The following is a 19868-nucleotide window of genomic DNA, read 5'->3' on the forward strand; positions in this document are numbered from 1 at the left end:
TATCCCTGTTCTCTCCTCTCTGCACAGATCATACAAACGCTCCACACCGCGTGGCCGCTGCCACTCTAATCTGGTGGTCCCAGCGCGCACGACCCACGTGGAGTTCCAGGTCTCCGGTAGCCTCTGGAACTGCCGATCTGCGGCCAACAAGGCAGAGTTCATCTCAGCCTATGCCGCCCTCCAGTCCCTCGACTTCTTGGCACTGACGGAAACATGGATCACCACAGATAACACTGCTACTCCTACTGCTCTCTCTTCGTCCGCCCACGTGTTCTCGCACACCCCGAGAGCTTCTGGTCAGCGGGGTGGTGGCACCGGGATCCTCATCTCTCCCAAGTGGTCATTCTCTCTTTCTCCCCTTACCCATCTGTCTATCGCCTCCTTTGAATTCCATGCTGTCACAGTTACCAGCCCTTTCAAGCTTAACATCCTTATCATTTATCGCCCTCCAGGTTCCCTCGGAGAGTTCATCAATGAGCTTGATGCCTTAATAAGCTCGTTTCCTGAGGACGGCTCACCTCTCACAGTTCTGGGCGACTTTAACCTCCCCACGTCTACCTTTGACTCATTCCTCTCTGCCTCCTTCTTTCCACTCCTCTCCTCTTTTGACCTCTCCCTCTCACCTTCCCCCCCTACTCACAAGGCAGGCAATACGCTCGACCTCATCTTTACTAGATGCTGTTCTTCCACTAACCTCATTGCAACTCCCCTCCAAGTCTCCGACCACTACCTTGTATCCTTTTCCCTCTCGCTCTCATCCAACACTTCCCACACTGCCCCTACTCGGATGGTATCGCGCCGTCCCAACCTTCGCTCTCTCTCCCCCCCCTCTCTCTCCTCTTCCATCCTATCATCTCTTCCCTCTGCTCAAACCTTCTCCAACCTATCTCCTGATTCTGCCTCCTCAACCCTCCTCTCCTCCCTTTCTGCATCCTTTGACTCTCTATGTCCCCTATCCTCCAGGCCGGCTCGGTCCTCCCCTCCCGCTCCGTGGCTCGACGACTCATTGCGAGCTCACAGAACTCCCTGCGGACCTGGCATCCTTTCACTCCCTCCTCTCTACATTTTCCTCTTCTGTCTCTGCTGCTAAAGCCACTTTCTACCACTCTAAATTCCAAGCATCTGCCTCTAACCCTAGGAAGCTCTTTGCCACCTTCTCCTCCCTCCTGAATCCTCCTCCCCCTCCCCCTCCTCCCTCTCTGCAGATGACTTCGTCAACCATTTTGAAAAGAAGGTCGACGACATCCGATCCTCGTTGCTAAGTCAAACGACACCGCTGGTTCTGCTCACACTGCCCTACCCTGTGCTCTGACCTCTTTCTCCCCTCTCTCTCCAGATGAAATCTCGCGTCTTGTGACGGCCGGCCGCCAGACAACCTGCCCGCTTGACCCTATCCCCTCCTCTCTTCTCCAGACCATTTCCGGAGACCTTCTCCCTTACCTCACCTCGCTCATCAACTCATCCCTGACCGCTGGCTACGTCCCTTCCGTCTTCAAGAGAGCGAGAGTTGCACCCCTTCTGAAAAAACCTACACTCGATCCCTCCGATGTCAACAACTACAGACCAATATCCCTTCTTTCTTTTCTCTCCAAAACTCTTGAACGTGCCGTCCTTGGCCAGCTCTCCCGCTATCTCTCTCAGAATGACCTTCTTGATCCAAATCAGTCAGGTTTCAAGACTAGTCATTCAACTGAGACTGCTCTTCTCTGTATCACGGAGGCGCTCCGCACTGCTAAAGCTAACTCTCTCTCCTCTGCTCTCATCATTCTAGACCTATCGGCTGCCTTCGATACTGTGAACCATCAGATCCTCCTCTCCACCCTCTCCGAGTTGGGCATCTCCGGCGCGGCCCACGCTTGGATTGCGTCCTACCTGACAGGTCGCTCCTACCAGGTGGCGTGGCGAGAATCCGTCTCCTCATCACGTGCTCTCACCACTGGTGTCCCCCAGGGCTCTGTTCTAGGCCCTCTCATATTCTCGCTATACACCAAGTCACTTGGCTCTGTCATAACCTCACATGGTCTCTCCTATCATTGCTATGCAGACGACACACAATTAATCTTCTCCTTTCCCCCTTCTGATGACCAGGTGGCGAATCGCATCTCTGCATGTCTGGCAGACATATCAGTGTGGATGACGGATCACCACCTCAAGCTGAACCTCGGCAAGACGGAGCTGCTCTTCCTCCCGGGGAAGGACTGCCCGTTCCATGATCTCGCCATCACGGTTGACAACTCCACTGTGTCCTCCTCCCAGAGCGCTAAGAACCTTGGCGTGATCCTGGACAACACCCTGTCGTTCTCAACTAACATCAAGGCGGTGGCCCGTTCCTGTAGGTTCATGCTCTACAACATCCGTAGAGTACGACCCTGCCTCACACAGGAAGCGGCGCAGGTCCTAATCCAGGCACTTGTCATCTCCCGTCTGGATTACTGCAACTCGCTGTTGGCTGGGCTCCCTGCCTGTGCCATTAAACCCCTACAACTCATCCAGAACGCCGCAGCCCGTCTGGTGTTCAACCTTCCCAAGTTCTCTCACGTCACCCCGCTCCTCCGCTCTCTCCACTGGCTTCCAGTTGAAGCTCGCATCCGCTACAAGACCATGGTGCTTGCCTACGGAGCTGTGAGGGGAACGGCACCTCAGTACCTCCAGGCTCTGATCAGGCCCTACACCCAAACAAGGGCACTGCGTTCATCCACCTCTGGCCTGCTCGCCTCCCTACCACTGAGGAAGTACAGTTCCCGCTCAGCCCAGTCAAAACTGTTCGCTGCTCTGGCCCCCTAATGGTGGAACAAACTCCCTCACGACGCCAGGACAGCGGAGTCAATCACCACCTTCCGGAGACACCTGAAACCCCACCTCTTTAAGGAATACCTAGGATAGGATAAAGTAATCCTTCTCCCCCCTTAAAAGATTTAGATGCACTATTGTAAAGTGGCTGTTCCACTGGATGTCATAAGGTGAATGCACCAATTTGTAAGTCGCTCTGGATAAGAGCGTCTGCTAAATGACTTAAATGTAAATGTAATGTAAATGACTAGATCCAAAACAAATGTGATCATATCCAAACACACCAGAGTGCTAGCCTCTCTACACTGGCTTCCTGTCAAAGCAAGGGCTGATTTCAAGGTTTTATACTGCTAACCTACAAAGCATTACATGGGCTTGCTCCTACCTATCTCTCTGATTTGGTCCTGCCGTACATACCTACACGTACGCTACGGTCACAAGACGCAGGCCTCCTAATTGTCCCTAGAATTTCTAAGCAAACAGCTGGAGGCAGGGCTTTCTCCTATAGAGCTCCATTTTATGGAACGGTCTGCCTACCCATGTCAGAGACGCAAACTCGGTCTCAACCTTTAAGTCTTTACTGAAGACTCATCTCTTCAGTGGGTCATATGATTGAGTGTAGTCTGGCCCAGGAGTGGGAAGGTGAACGGAAAGACTGGAGGAACCGCCCTTGCTGTCTCTGCCTGGCCGGTTCCCCTCTTTCCAATGGGATACTCTGCCTCTAACCCTATTACAGGGGCTGAGTCACTGGCTTACTGGGGCAGCTGCATTGTGTGTGTGTGTGTGTGTGTGTGTGTGTGTGTGTGTGTGTGTGTGTGTGTGTGTGTGTGTGTGTGTGTGTGTGTGTGTGTGTGTGTGTGTGTGTGTGTGTGTGTGTGTGTGTGTGTGCGAACATCTGTGTGTCTGTTTAACTATACAATACCATACCAGAAAATTGGACCCACAACCCAAAACTAACCCTAGTTCCTAACCCAAAATGAACCCTAGCTCCTAACCCAAAACTAATTTTAGCTCCTAACCCAAAACTAACCCTAGTTCCTTTTCCAAAACTAACCCCAGCTCCTAACCCAAAACGAACCCTAGTTCCTAACCCAAAACGAACCCTAGTTCCTAACCCTAGCTCCTAAACCAAAACTAACCCTAGCTCCTAACCCAAAACTAACCCTAGCTCCTAACCCTAGCCCCTAACCCAAAACTAACCCTAGCCCCTAACCCAAAACTAACCCTAGCCCCTAACCCAAAACTAACCCTAGCCCCTAACCCAAAACTAACCCTAGTTCCTAACCCAAAACTAACCCTAGCTCCTAACCCAAAACTAACCCTAGTTCCTAACCCAAAACTAACCCTAGTTACTAACCAAAACTAACCCTAGTTCCTAACCCAAAACTAACCCTAGCTCCTAACCCAAAACTAACTTTAGCTCGTAACCCAAAACTAACCCTAGCTCCTAACCCAAAACTAACCCAAAACTAACCCTAGCCCCTAACCCAAAACTAACCCTACCTCCTAACCCAAAACGAACCCTAGCTCCTAACCCAAAACTAACTTTAGCTCCTAACCCAAAACTAACCCAAAACTAACCCTAGTTCCTAACCCAAAACTAACCCAAAACTAACCCTAGCTCCTAACCCTAGCTCCTAACCCAAAATGAACCCTAGTTCCTAACCCAAAACTAACTCTAGTTCCTAACCTAAAACTAACCCTAGTTCCTAACCTAAAACTAACCCTAGTTCCTAACCCAAAACTAACCCTAGCTCCAAACCCTAGTCCCTAACCCAAAACTAACCCTAGTTCCTAACCCAAAACTAATCCTAGCTCCTAACCCAAAACGAACCCTAGCTCCTAACCCAAAACTAACCCTAGCTCCTAACCCTAGCCCCTAACCCAAAACTAACCCTAGTTCCTAACCCAAAACTAACCCTAGCTCCTAACCCAAAACTAACTTTAGCTCGTAACCCAAAACTAACCCTAGCTCCTAACCCAAAACTAACCCAAAACTAACCCTAGCCCCTAACCCAAAACTAACCCTACCTCCTAACCCAAAACGAACCCTAGCTCCTAACCCAAAACTAACTTTAGCTCCTAACCCAAAACTAACCCTAGTTCCTAACCCAAAACTAACCCAAAACTAACCCTAGCTCCTAACCCTAGCTCCTAACCCAAAATGAACCCTAGTTCCTAACCCAAAACTAACTCTAGTTCCTAACCCAAAACTAACCCTAGTTCCTAACCCAAAACTAACCCTAGTTCCTAACCCAAAACTAACCCTAGCTCCAAACCCTAGTCCCTAACCCAAAACTAACCCTAGTTCCTAACCCAAAACTAATCCTAGCTCCTAACCCAAAATGAACCCTAGCTCCTAACCCAAAACTAACCCTAGTTCCTAACCCAAAACTAACCCAAAACTAACCCTAGCTCCTAACCCAAAACTAACCCAAAACTAACCCTAGTTCCTAACCCAAAACTAACCCAAAACTAACCCTAGCTCCTAACCCAAAACAAACACACACACATACACACATACACACGCACGCACGCACGCACGCACACACACACCCTCTCCTTTTTCTCTCCCTCTCTTCTTTCTCTCTTTCCCCTCTCTCTCCCTCTCTCTTCTTTCTCTCTTTCCCCCTCTCTCACTCTCTCTCTCTCTCTCTCCCTCTCTCCTTTCTCTCTTACCCCTTTCTCTTCCTTTCTCATTTTCACCCCCCCCTCTCTCACTCTCTCTCTCTCTCTCTCTCTCTCTTCTTTCTCTCTTTCCCCCTCTCTCACTCTCTCTCTCTCTCTCTCTCTCTTCTTTCTCTCTTTCCCCTCTCTCTCTCTCCCTCTCTCCTTTCTCTCTTACCCCTCTCTCTTCCTGTCTCATTTTCACTTCCCCCTCTCTCTCTTCTTTCTGTCTTACTTGTCTCTCACCTATTTTTCTCTATGAAACAGTGTTCTTAATGGAAACTCTGAGTTTAGGCCAGATTCCCCCTGTAGTCTCACAGTCTACACACACACACACACACACACACACACACACACACACACACACACACACACACACACACACACACACACACCCAACCCCAAACACTCTCGACATACCCAACTCCCAACTCCTCCTCCTCGCTTCCTTTCAAAACCACAAGGTGGCACTCTAACTCTTTCTGGGAGTCACAACCTCTCTCTCTCCCACCCCCCTCCCACTCTATTCCTCTCTCTCTCTCTCTGTCTCTCACTCTGTCTCTGTCTCTCTCTCTCTCTTTCTTTCTCTCTCTCTCTGTCTCTTTCTGTCTCTTTCTCTTTCTGTCTCTCTCTCTTTCTCTCTCTCGGTCTCTTTCTCTTTCTCTCCCTCTCTCTCTCTCTCTCTCTCTCTCTCTCTCTCTCTCTCTCTCTCAATTCAATTCAATTCAATTCAAGGGCTTTATTGGCATGGGAAACATGTGTTAACATTGCCAAAGCAAGTGAGGTAGATAATATATAAAGTAAATATCTCTCTCTCTCCTTCTCTCGTCCATGTCAGGTCAGATCTGGACACTGAAGTAAAACAGATGTCTTGAAACTCTTCCCTCTTGCCCTCAGCAACATAGTCACACACACACACACACACACACACACACACACACACACACACACACACACACACACACACACACACACACACACACACACACACACACACACACACACACACATACACACACACACACACTAGAGCGAGAGAGAGAGAGCAAGAGAGAGAGTTATTTCATTAAACATTGGCTAAAATATATATACAAAAGAAGGACAGTAGCGTTTGCCATCTGTTTTTCATAGTGTACTTAGACTGAATGTGTGATATTGATATAACATGATTGCACTGTGTAGACCGATGTTACACCAGGTGTGACTTATTTACTAGGAAATACAATACATTATTTACTAGGAAGGCTGTCAAAACAAAACTACAATCAAGCACAAGTTGATTTTCCCTCTTCCAGATGTTTGCCATAAGGTCCCTTAGACACTGGGAGAGGCTGACAGAATCACCACTAAAACGAAATAAAGACGTCACAACATCAAGCTACAGATGTCGGTCTATACGAATAGTGTGTTTCTTATGTAGATATGCAATGGGCGTTGGACCCTTCTGTAATCTAGATCATAGCATAGTTACTGCGTGAAATGTACTTTCTTCTGAAGAGGAAGGCGCGTAAACTCATCTTCTTCCTCCCTCCTCTTTGCGAGGCGTTCCATGTGCTGGTGCTCTGCTGCGCGCTCCCGTGTAGGCTCGGGCTTTTAACTGACTAACGGAATTGACTGAGCTCCGGTTTCATCCATCTTCTGAAGTTCAGTTCGGAGGTTCGGGTTGGAGACGGTTGGGAGTGTTTCGGGTTTGAAAGTCTAGTTTTAACCGAATAAAGGCATGGAGGCTCGTGGAGTTCTCTCTCTGCTGTGCGTTGCGCTGTGCGCTGGGGCGCTCGCACAGCAGACCGACAGACCCAAGTTCTGGGGTGAGTTTAGAAAGTTTGTTTCTAGATAAGAAACGGATTTATTGTTCCGGGTTGTCCAGGTATTGTATGTCTATGTATGCTATGTAATTAATAAGGAACTAAACAAGCTCTGTGGGATGAGAAACAAGTTAGAAACCAACGGAGAACGAACGAGAGAGCGAAAATCGGGATGGTTTCTGGCATGTCTCTGCGTCTTGGCCAAACAGCCTGTAGGAGCTACAGAGAGCATAGTAAAATAGACAATATGCTTAAATCATATATTAGGCCGTGCCTAAACTGGCAGAATTGCTGAGCTGGTTTGGTCGTTGGTCCTACTGTATGTAGTTAGGCTACAGTCTATCTAGCTCTCACAGTTGCATTATTATGCTTAGAGTGGGATAATTAAAATGTTACCCACAGCCTAATTTACCACTTAGGGGAGTGAAACTGACCTTAGGGGTAATCAATCACTCAATCAATCTGTGTAAATCGCTGGGATTTGAATTGAAATCCTATGCAGGATGCAGAATCACACTATTTCCGAGGTTGTTGATTGAATTGAGGCCTTAACATATTGTAGTTGAAATATTACTTTTATTTTGTTATTCGAAGTTGTACAATTTAGTACAGTTGGTGGCAGCAGTGGGATATAGGCTTAACGTAATAAACTATAGTATATATTATAGCATCTCTCTCTCTCTCTCTCTCTCTCTCTCTCTCTATATATATATATATATATATATATAGCAATGGGATATAGGCTTAACGTAATAAACTATAGTATATATTATAGCATCTCTCTCTCTCTCTCTCTCTCTCTCTATATATATATATATAGCAGTGGGATATAGGCTTAACGTAATAAACTATAGTATATATTATAGCATCTCTCTCTCTCTCTCTCTCTCTCTCTCTCTCTCTCTCTCTCTATATATATATATATATATATATATATATATATATATATATAGCAATGGGATATAGGCCTGCTTAACTCAACCAGCTAGTTGCCAGTGTAACGGATGTGAAACGGCTAGCTAGTTAGCGGTGGTGAGCGCTAAATAGCGTTTCAATCGGTGACGTCACTTGCTCTGAGACCTTGAAGTAGTGGTTCCCTTTGCTCTGCAAAGGGCCGCGGCTTTTGTGGAGCGATGGGTAACGATGCTTCGAAGGTGACTATTGGCGTGTGCAGAGCGTCCCAGGTTCGAGCCCAGGGCGGGGCGAGGGGACGGACGTAAAGTCTATACTGTTACACCAGCTGAGCCGGATCACTCTCATTTTCCCAACCAGTCCTGAGATTCGAACCGGCAACCCAGCTCTCTAACTTCGAGACTACCGCCAATTGAGTAACAAATGTTATTGTGTGATTGTGTGTATATGAATAATTTAATTCAATAATATATTTTCAGAAATTAGCTTTTACTGATTATAGAAATTCTGAAAGAGATTGGTGAGCTTTTTCACTATCTAATCATGGACAAATAATCATGTTTAAAAAAGAAAAACTATATATCTGCCTCACCCACATAAACAATACTATAGTTTACTATAATATAAATACTTTACTTTTAAAATAGTTCAACAACTGTCCTGTTTTTTAGGACTGTATTGTACAATTGGCTATACATTTTTCCATAAATTACTGTAGTACACTATAGTATTTCCAGTTTACTGTAGAATACCTACTGTAGTATTAATATACTTAAACTATAGTATATATTATAGTATTTACTGTAGTGTTTTTGCAGACTGCAGTATACTGTAGTATTTACTGTAGTGTTGTTGCAGACTGCAGTATACTGTAGTATTTAATGTAGTGTTTTTGCAGACTGCAGTATACTCTAGTATTTACTGTAGTGTTTTTGCAGACTGCAGTATACTCTAGTATTTACTGTAGTGTTTACTGTAGTGTTTACTGTAGTATTTACTGTAGTATTTACTGTAGTGTTTACTGTAGTGTTTACTGTAGTGTTTACTGTAGTATTTACTGTAGTGTTTACTGTAGTATTTACTGTAGTATTTACTGTAGTGTTTACTGTAGTATTTACTGTAGTGTTTACTGTAGTATTTACTGTAGTGTTTACTGTAGTGTTTACTGTAGTATTTACTGTAGTATTTACTGTAGTATTTACTGTAGTATTTACTGTAGTGTTTACTGTAGTATTTACTGTTGTTTACTGTAGTGTTTACTGTAGTATTTACTGTAGTGTTTACTGTAGTGTTTACTGTAGTATTTACTGTAGTGTTTACTGTAGTATTTACTGTAGTGTTTACTGTAGTATTTACTGTAGTGTTTACTGTAGTATTTACTGTAGTGTTTACTGTAGTATTTACTGTAGTATTTACTGTAGTATTTACTGTAGTGTTGTTGCAGACTGCATTATACTGTAGTATTTACTGTAGTATTTACTGCTCTTTTCTATTTCCTGATGGGAACACAATTATGGTCTACACTTTTAGAAAAAAAGTTGCTCTCTAGAACCTAAAAGGGTTCTTCGGCTGTCCCCATAGGAGAACCCTTTGAAGAACCCCTTTTGGTTCCAGGTAGATCCCATTTGAGTTCTATATAGAACTCTTTACACAGAGGGTTCTATATAGACTCCAAAAGGGTTCCACCTGGAAAAGATAATATTCTATGAGTGGAACAGGAGATCAACTGAAATAGGTTCCTGGTACTCATTTTGGGTGCTGGTACTGTTTATATGTAGGTGCAGGAGCTCCATGGGGACAGCTGAAGAACCCTTTTTTCTAAGAGTGTATACTTGGCATGTAGGTTTATCACTTATGGATAGCACAAATTGGGATATGCGGGAGGGGAATGGACAGGGTAAAAGCAACAAACGAAAAAAATCACCCTTATTTATGAATTAAATAATGTAGTATTACTATACTTAAAAAAACGATTGTATTTGGGGACTGAAGTGTTTCGGTGGACATTACTGTATTTACTACAGTATTTTTTTGTGGATAATACTGTACTATACTGTAGTATTAACTATAGTGTTCTACAGTATACTACAACATGATATAGTAAGTACTACACGTGATTGAGGGGCACTACAGTGTGTAGTGTAGTATTCTACACTTTTCTACAGTTTACTACATAATTCTATAGTAAGTACTGTAGTATTTTAAAAACAAAACATTTGTTTTGTTTTATGTCCAAAGTAACAAATATCTACATTTTTAATAAAGAACTGTACAAATGATACATGTGGGACATAAATATAAAATATTAAAAATATTTCAATACAGTAACATGTATGTAAAACATTTCCATTTGACATTTTAGTCATTTAGCAGATGTCACTTCCAGGAAGTGAATGAATCTTCAGGTAGCTAAGTGAGACCTCCTCATATCACAGTCAAATATACAGAATACAAAAAACATTCCATTGCAGCTAATCAATGGATATAAAGCGTTTTGAAAAACAATATTATAACATTTTCATACTGGGATAAATCAGAATTAGTTGGGTAACATAGATAAGATGTTTTATTTTCATTATATGCTTGTGAGTTACTTCTCATTTAGAATGTATCTTGTTGTACTATAGTGGTGGCCATTTGCAGTTCTCTGTTCTGGGGTCAGTTACTTCTCATTTAGAATGTATCTTGTTGTACTGTAGTGGTGGCCATTTGCAGTTCTCTGTTCTCTGTCAGGGTTCAGTTACTTGGGCCACAGAGAGGGGAGAGGTCAAGCTAGTCTTCATATGTAAACATATCTTTTAAACCATGTTAAGGGCTGATTGAGGGGGAACCAATTATCTCTTGGCTCCGCAATGTCTATGTGCCAGTCACTGTGTCTCTGTGATCTTGTCCAGGAAGGGGTGTATTTGATATATGCCTGTTGATGAGGTTTTGTTTTATGGTCCTGAGAGCGAGATAAGAACATAGTTTAGGAGACAAAGCTGAACGATAATTTATAGCCAATGCTGTCTGGCTATGTGTGTCTTTGCTATGAAGGATCTCAGTTGCAATGTGTAAGGGGGCTCTCAGAGAATTCATTGATAGACACTGAATTGATCTGAGAGTCACAGGGTTGTGATGGAGATCATATAATTAAAGATGGTCTTTATGATAACTCTGACTTGTGTGGTGGTTTGCTCTCATGATTTGGTAAATAGAGGACATTTCCACTACATTACACTTCTAAAATCTATTAATAAAAAATCTGAAAACAGTAATATTTTATACACACATGAAGGGTGTAAAATAAGCAATCATTTCTGATGAAAAAACACAAATGTGAAAAATTGGTGGGTAAATAACCTCTCCATTTTTTATTTTATTTTACCTTTATTTAACCAGGCAAGTCAGTTAAAGAACACATTCTTATTTTCAATGACGGCCTAGGAACAGCGGGTTAACTGCCTGTTCAGGGGAAGAACGACAGATTTATACCTTGTCAGCTCGGGGATTTGAACTAGCTCTAACCACTAGGCTACCCTGCCGCCCCATATACAGGTGTCAGGTGTTTGTTTCTGTTGAAGATATTTCCTGTGTTTATGTTTACTTCTGTGTGTGTTCAGAGTGTCCGGTGGACCTGTTCTTTGTGCTGGACACGTCTGAGAGTGTTGCTCTGAGGGCCAAACCTCCCAACTTCTACATCGACCAGATCAAGAGCTTTACTGAACGCTTCATCATGGAGCTCAAGGAGATGTAAGATACACACACACACACACACACACACACACACACACACACACACACACACACACACACACACACACACACACACACACACACACACACACACACACACACACACACACTATGACTGTCGATAACGGAACACTGATACTACTTGATGAGTACACAGTGTTGTTCATTGTGAATGTGTCCATTTGCAAAAATGCTGCCATGTCTTCAACTGCTGGGATGAAGGCTTTGGGTAACTTCATTGGGTTGTTTCTTTAAAAGGAGCACGTGTGGGTTGTTGACGCTGGGGTTATTCTGATATGACCCAGTGGGTCAGATCAGAAGACTGGAGGCGTATCATGGTAGGGGCGTGGCTTTCAGATAGTTATTTTTGGTCTCCTGTGAGAGTAAATGTAATTCTGTTTATCCCTGTTGTATTGTTAAGGTTCAACACTGACACTTTTGTAGCTTTAATTAAGCTTAAACAAATGTATGAGTTCCTCAAAAGCCAATGTTGGGATAGTTACGACTTTGTTACAAAATGTCGTGTGTAAAATTATTCATATTGTATTAGAATATGTAATATACACAAATATTCAGGGGTTTTTAAATTTGCAATGTTAAACTTAACATGACGAACAGGAATAACATTCACTCTCACAGGTGGCCAAAAATAACTATCTGAAAGCCACGCCCCTAATACGTTGGCTTCCTGAAAATAACCTATGGATTAGATTGAAAAAGACCCAGCTGCTGGGTCAACCCAGCATGAAAATGAATGTAAACCCAACTGTTGGATAAATGAATCCATGTTTGGGTAATCCATGTTGGATTATTCACAAAACCCAACCCTTGAAGGGTTCTTTGGCTGTCCCCATAAGAGAACTATAACGATTCTGGTTCCAACTATAACGATTCTGGTTCCAACTATAACGATTCTGGTTCCAACTATAACGATTCTGGTTCCAAGTAGGACCCTTTAGGGTTCCATGTAGCTCCATTTCTACAGAGGGTTCTACATGGAACCCAAAATAGTTTTACCTGGAACCCAAAATAGCATTTACTATGGGGACAGCATTTACTATGGGGACAGCATTTACTATGGGGACAGCATTTACTATGGGGACAGCATTTACTATGGGGACAGCTTTTGGAACCTTTTTTTCTAAGATTGTAGATCCTGTTATAGGTAGGTCCTGTTACAGGTAGGTCCTGTAGGTCCTGTTATAGGTAGGTTCTGTAGGTCCTGTTATAGGTAGGTCCTGTAGGTCCTGTTATAGGTAGGTCCTGTAGGTCCTGTTATAGGTAGGTCCTGTAGGTCCTGTAGGTCCTGTTATAGGTAGGTCCTGTAGGTCCTGTTATAGGTAGGTCCTGTAGGTCCTGTTATAGGTAGGTCCTGTAGGTCCTGTTATAGGTAGGTCCTGTAGGTCCTGTAGGTCCTGTTATAGGTAGGTCCTGTAGGTCCTGTTATAGGTAGATCCTGTAGGTCCTGTAGGTCCTGTTATAGGTAGGTCCTGTAGGTCCTGTTATAGGTAGGTCCTGTTATAGGTAGGTCCTGTAGGTCCTGTTATAGGTAGGTCCTGTTATAGGTAGGTCCTGTATGTCCTGTAGGTCCTGATATAGGTAGGTCCTGTTATAGGTAGGTCCTGTAGGTCCTGTAGGTCCTGTTATAGGTAGGTCCTGTATGTCCTGTTATAGGTAGGTCCTGTTATAGGTAGGTCCTGTAGGTCCTGTAGGTCCTGATATATGTAGGTCCTGTAGGTCCTGTAGGTCCTGTTATAGGTAGGTCCTGTTATAGGTAGGTCCTGTGGGTCCTGTTATAGGTAGGTCGTGTTATAGGTAGGTCCTGTTATAGGTAGGTCCTGTAGGTCCTGTTATAGGTAGGTCCTGTTATAGGTAGGTCCTGTAGGTCCTGTTATAGGTAGGTCCTGTTATAGGTAGGTCCTGTAGGTCCTGTAGGTCCTGTAGGTCCTGTTATAGGTAGGTCCTGTAGGTCCTGTTATAGGTAGGTCCTGTAGGTCCTGATATAGGTAGGTCCTGTAGGTCCTGATATAGGTAGGTCCTGTTATAGGTAGATCCTGTAGGTCCTTATATAGGTAGGTCCTGTAGGTCCTGTAGGTCCTGTTATAGGTAGATCCTGTAGGTCCTGATATAGATAGGTCCTGTAGGTCCTGTTATAGGTAGGTCCTGTAGGTCCTGTTATAGGTAGGTCCTGTAGGTCCTGATATAGGTAGGTCCTGTAGGTCCTGTTATAGGTAGATCCTGTTATAGGTAGGTCCTTTAGGTCCTGTTATAGGTAGGTCCTGTTATAGGTAGGTCCTGTTATAGGTAGGTCCTGTAGGTCCTGTTATAGGTAGGTCCTGTAGGTCCTGTTATAGGTAGGTCCTGTTATAGGTAGGTCCTGTAGGTCCTGTTATAGGTCGGTCCTGTAGGTCCTGTAGGTCCTGTTATAGGTAGGTCCTGTTATAGGTAGGTCCTGTTATAGGTAGGTCCTGTAGGTCCTGTTATAGGTAGGTCCTGTTATAGGTAGGTCCTGTAGGTCCTGTTATAGGTAGGTCCTGTTATAGGTAGGTCCTGTAGGTCCTGTTATAGGTAGGTCCTGTTATAGGTAGGTCCTGTTATAGGTAGGTCCTGATATAGGTAGGTCCTGTAGGTCCTGTTATAGGTAGGTCTTGTAGGTCCTGTTATAGGTAGGTCTTGTAGGTCCTGTTATAGGTAGGTCCTGTTATAGGTAGGTCCTGTAGGTCCTGTTCAAATCAAATCAAATCAAATTTATTTATATAGCCCTTCGTACATCAGCTGATATCTCAAAGTGCTGTACAGAAACCCAGCCTAAAACCCCAAACAGCAAGCAATGCAGGTGTAAAAGCACGGTGGCTAGGAAAAACTCCCTAGAAAGGCCAAAACCTAGGAAGAAACCTAGAGAGGAACCAGGCTATGTGGGGTGGCCAGTCCTATTCTGGCTGTGCCGGGTAGAGATTATAACAGAACATGGCCAAGATGTTCAAATGTTCATAAATGACCAGCATGGTCGAATAATAATAAGGCAGAACAGTTGAAACTGGAGCAGCAGCACAGTCAGGTGGACTGGGGACAGCAAGGAGTCATCATGTCAGGTAGTCCTGGGGCACGGTCCTAGGGCTCAGGTCCTCCGAGAGAGAGAAAGAAAGAGAGAATTAGAGAGAGCATATGTGGGGTGGCCAGTCCTCTTCTGGCTGTGCCGGGTGGAGATTATAACAGAACATGGCCAAGATGTTCAAATGTTCATAAATGACCAGCATGGTCGAATAATAGTAAGGCAGAACAGTTGAAACTGGAGCAGCAGCATGGCCAGGTGGACTGGGGACAGCAAGGAGTCATCATGTCAGGTAGTCCTGGGACATGGTCCTAGGGCCCAGGCCAGTTGAAACTGGAGCAGCAGCATGGCCAGGTGGACTGGGGACAGCAAGGAGTCATCATGTCAGGTAGTCCTGGGGCATGGTCCTAGGGCTCAGGTCCTCCGAGAGAGAGAAAGAAAGAGAGAAGGAGAGAATTAGAGAACGCACACTTAGATTCACACAGGACACCGAATAGGACAGGAGAAGTACTCCAGATATAACAAACTGACCCTAGCCTGACCCTAGCCCCCCGACACACCCCCGAGGACACCCCCGGACAGGGCCAGACAGGAAGGATATAACCCCACCCACTTTGCCAAAGCACAGCCCCCACACCACTAGAGGGATATCTTCAACCACCAACTTACCATCCTGAGACAAGGCCGAGTATAGCCCACAAAGATCTCCGCCACGGCACAACCCAAGGGGGGGGGCGCCAACCCAGACAGGCTGACCACAACAGTGAATCAACCCACTCAGGTGACGCACCCCCCCCAGGGACGGCATGAGAGAGCCCCAGTAAGCCAGTGACTCAGCCCCTGTTATAGGTAGGTCCTGTAGGTCCTGTTATAGGTAGGTCCTGTAGGTCCTGTTTGAGACTTACTGTAATGGTAAAAGTAATTTACCTGTAGTTACATTGTTTTGTGTGATTTGACATATCTATTTCTCTCTCTGTCTAATGTCCTTGTTGCTAGGCGCCAGCCATGTGACCGGTCCCTGACGTGGAACTCCGGAGCGCTGCACTACTCTGATGAGATCATCTTAGTGCGCCAGCTGAGTGACATCGCCACCGAGCGACAGGCGCTCATCAGTGACATCAAAGGCATCAGCTACATCGGCAAGGGAACACACACTGACTGTGCCATCAAGAGAGGCATCGCTGAGCTGCTCATAGGGTAACACACACACACATATATTGTTAGAAATGCTCATGTCCTCCTCCCGGGTGGCGTAGTGGTCTAAGGCACTGGGTCGCGGCACACAATTGGCCCAGCGTCGTCTGGGTTAGGGAGGGTTTGGCCCAGCGTCGTCTGGGTTAGGGAGGGTTTGGCCCAGCGTCGTCTGGGTTAGGGAGGGTTTGGCACAGCGTCGTCTGGGTTAGGGAGGGTTTGGCCAGCAGGGATATCCTTGTCTCATCGCGCAGTAGCGACTCCTGTGGCAGGCTGGGCGTAGTGCACGCTAACCAGGTCGCCAGGTGTACGGTGTTTCCTCCGACACACTGGTGCGGCTGGCTTCCGGGTTGGATGGGCATTGTGTCAAGAAGCAGTGCGGCTTGGTTGGGGTCGTGTTTCGAAAGACACATGGCTCTTGACCTTCGCCTCTCCCGAGTCCGTGTGGGAGTTGCAGCGATGAGATAACTACCAACTAACTAAGTAACGCTCCCTAATTGCCCTCTGACCACACTGGCCCCTCCCAGTGGTTTTTCATTCTCCTTCCTTCACTGTGTGTGTGTTCAGGGGCTCCCACTACCAGGAGAATAAGTACATCGTCGTGGTGACGGACGGGCATCCTCTAACAGGTTACAAGGAGCCCTGTGGGGGGTTACAGGAAGCTGCCAATGAGGCCAGGCAACACGGGGTTAAAGTCTTCTCTGTCGCCATATCACCTGACCAGGAGGTACGACACACACACACACACACACACACACACATACACACACACACATAGACCTAACCCTTTTAACCTGACCATGAGGTATGATATCATTGTAGCAGAGGTAGGTAACATCGTCTGACTCCTAAAGACTTGCATTGGCTCTCTGAGCTGTAAGGCAGAGGCTTTAGCTAGGTGGACTACCACGGAACCCAAACCGGCTGCGCTCGTGCGCCATCGTGCGCCATCGTGCGTACATATATTTTGTCCCCCCCCCACACACCAAACGCGATCACGACACGCAGGTTAAAATATCAAAACAAACTCTGAACCAATTACATTCATTTGGGGACACGTTGAAAAGCATTTAACATTATGGTAATTTAGCTAGTTAGCTAGCGGTTCTATTTTAGCCCTTGGCAACGCAGACGCTCGTTGGAGCTTGCGAGCAGTGTGGATGCAATAATTAAATAATATAGATTTCAACATTTATTTTGCAACGCTCGGTGTAATCAAGGTATAACACGTGTCTTGTGGCACCGCAGGATACCTACGTTTCTAAATCTGCCCTCTGCTGGGCGGCAGGTAGCCATCTATTTACAGACATCTCTGCTGGTTTAACATCTCTGATGGGCGGCAGGTAGCCATCTATTCACAGAGGATCCATAGCCAGAAGGTTGTTTGTACAATTACCAGATCTGGTGATAGATAGAAGGCAATGAAGTGTCTGGCAACCGTTCAGAGGCCTGCTGGTTTAACATCTCTACTGGTTTAACATCTCTGCTGGTTTAACATCTCTACTGGTTTAACATCTCTGCTGGTTTAACATCTCTGCTGGTTTAACATCTCTACTGGTTTAACATCTCTGCTGGTTTAACATTCCTGCTGGTTTAACATCTCTGCTGGTTTAACATCTCTACTGGTTTAACATCTCTGCTGGTTTAACATCTCTGCTGGTTTAACATCTCTGCTGGTTCAACATCTCTGCTGGTTTAACATCTCTACTGGTTTAACATCTCTACTGGTTTAACATCTCTGCTGGTTCAACATCTCTGCTGGTTTAACATCTCTACTGGTTTAACATCTCTACTGGTTTAACATCTCTGTTGGTTCAACATCTCTGCAGGTTCAACATCTCTGCTGCTTTAACATCTCTGCTGGTTTAACATCTCTACTGGTTTAACATCTCTACTGGTTTAACATCTCTGCTGGTTTAACATCTCTGCTGGTTCAACATCTCTGCTGGTACTGTGACTGACCCTGTGACTGACCCTGTGACTGACCCTGCTCCAGGGGTCCTGTACTGTGACTGACCCTGTGACTGACCCTGTGACTGACCCTGCTCCAGGGGTCCTGTACTGTGACTGACCCTGCGACTGACCCTGCTCCAGGGGTCCTGTACTGTGACTGACCCTGCTCCAGGGGTCCTGTACTGTGACTGACCCTGTGACTGACCCTGTGACTGACCCTGTGACTGACCCTGTGACTGACCCTGCTCCAGGGGTCCTGTACTGTGACTGACCCTGCTCCAGGGGTCCTGTACTGTGACTGACCCTGTGACTGACCCTGTGACTGACCCTGTGACTGACCCTGCTCCAGGGGTCCTGTACTGTGACTGACCCTGTGACTGACCCTGTGACTGACCCTGCTCCAGGGGTCCTGAACTGTGACTGACCCTGTGACTGACCCTGTGACTGACCCTATGACTGACCCTGCTCCAGGGGTCCTGTACTGTGACTGACCCTGCTCCAGGGGTCCTGTACTGTGACTGACCCTGTGACTGACCCTGTGACTGACCCTGTGACTGACCCTGCTCCAGGGGTCCTGTACTGTGACTGACCCTGCTCCAGGGGTCCTGTACTGTGACTGACCCTGTGACTGACCCTGTGACTGACCCTGTGACTGACCCTGTGACTGACCCTGTGACTGACCCTGCTCCAGGGGTCCTGTACTGTGACTGACCCTGTGACTGACCCTGTGACTGACCCTATGACTGACCCTGCTCCAGGGGTCCTGTACTGTGACTGACCCTGTGACTGACCCTGTGACTGACCCTGTGACTGACCCTGCTCCAGGGGTCCTGTACTGTGACTGACCCTGTGACTGACCCTGTGACTGACCCTGTGACTGACCCTGTGACTGACCCTGCTCCAGGGGTCCTGTACTGTGACTGACCCTGTGACTGACGCTGTGACTGACCCTGTGACTGACCCTGTGACTGACCCTGCTCCAGGGGTCCTGTACTGTGACTGACCCTGTGACTGACCCTGTGACTGACCCTGTGACTGACCCTGCTCCAGGGGTCCTGTACTGTGACTGACCCTGTGACTGACCCTGCTCCAGGGGTCCTGTACTGTGACTGACCCTGTGACTGACCCTGCTCCAGGGGTCCTGTACTGTGACTGACCCTGTGACTAACCCTGTGACTGACCCTGTGACTGACCCTGCTCCAGGGGTCCTGTACTGTGACTGACCCTATGACTGACCCTACTCCAGGGGTCCTGTACTGTGACTGACCCTTTGACTGACCCTGCTCCAGGGGTCCTGTACTGTGACTGACCCTTTGACTGACCCTGCTCCAGGGGTCCTGTACTGTGACTGACCCTTTGACTGACCCTGCTCCAGGGGTCCTGTACTGTGACTGACCCTGTGACTGACGCTGTGACTGACCCTGTGACTGACCCTGTGACTGACCCTGCTCCAGGGGTCCTGTACTGTGACTGACCCTGTGACTGACCCTGTGACTGACCCTGTGACTGACCCTGTGACTGACCCTGTGACTGACCCTGCTCCAGGGGTCCTGTACTGTGACTGACCCTGTGACTGACCCTGCTCCAGGGGTCCTGTACTGTGACTGACCCTGTGACTGACCCTGCTCCAGGGGTCCTGTACTGTGACTGACCCTGTGACTAACCCTGTGACTGACCCTGTGACTGACCCTGCTCCAGGGGTCCTGTACTGTGACTGACCCTATGACTGACCCTGCTCCAGGGGTCCTGTACTGTGACTGACC

At 46.5% G+C, this 19868-nt stretch overlaps 1 pseudogene; it reads left to right on the forward strand.

Moving 5' to 3' along the window:
- The first annotated feature begins 6942 nt into the window (after positions 1 to 6942).
- Positions 6943 to 19868, forward strand: part of LOC115127804 (collagen alpha-1(VI) chain-like) — a 91151-nt pseudogene continuing 78225 nt past the window's right edge.

The sequence above is a fragment of the Oncorhynchus nerka genome, linkage group LG20 (genome assembly GCF_034236695.1).
Source record: "Oncorhynchus nerka isolate Pitt River linkage group LG20, Oner_Uvic_2.0, whole genome shotgun sequence".
Lineage (NCBI taxonomy): Eukaryota > Metazoa > Chordata > Actinopteri > Salmoniformes > Salmonidae > Oncorhynchus > Oncorhynchus nerka.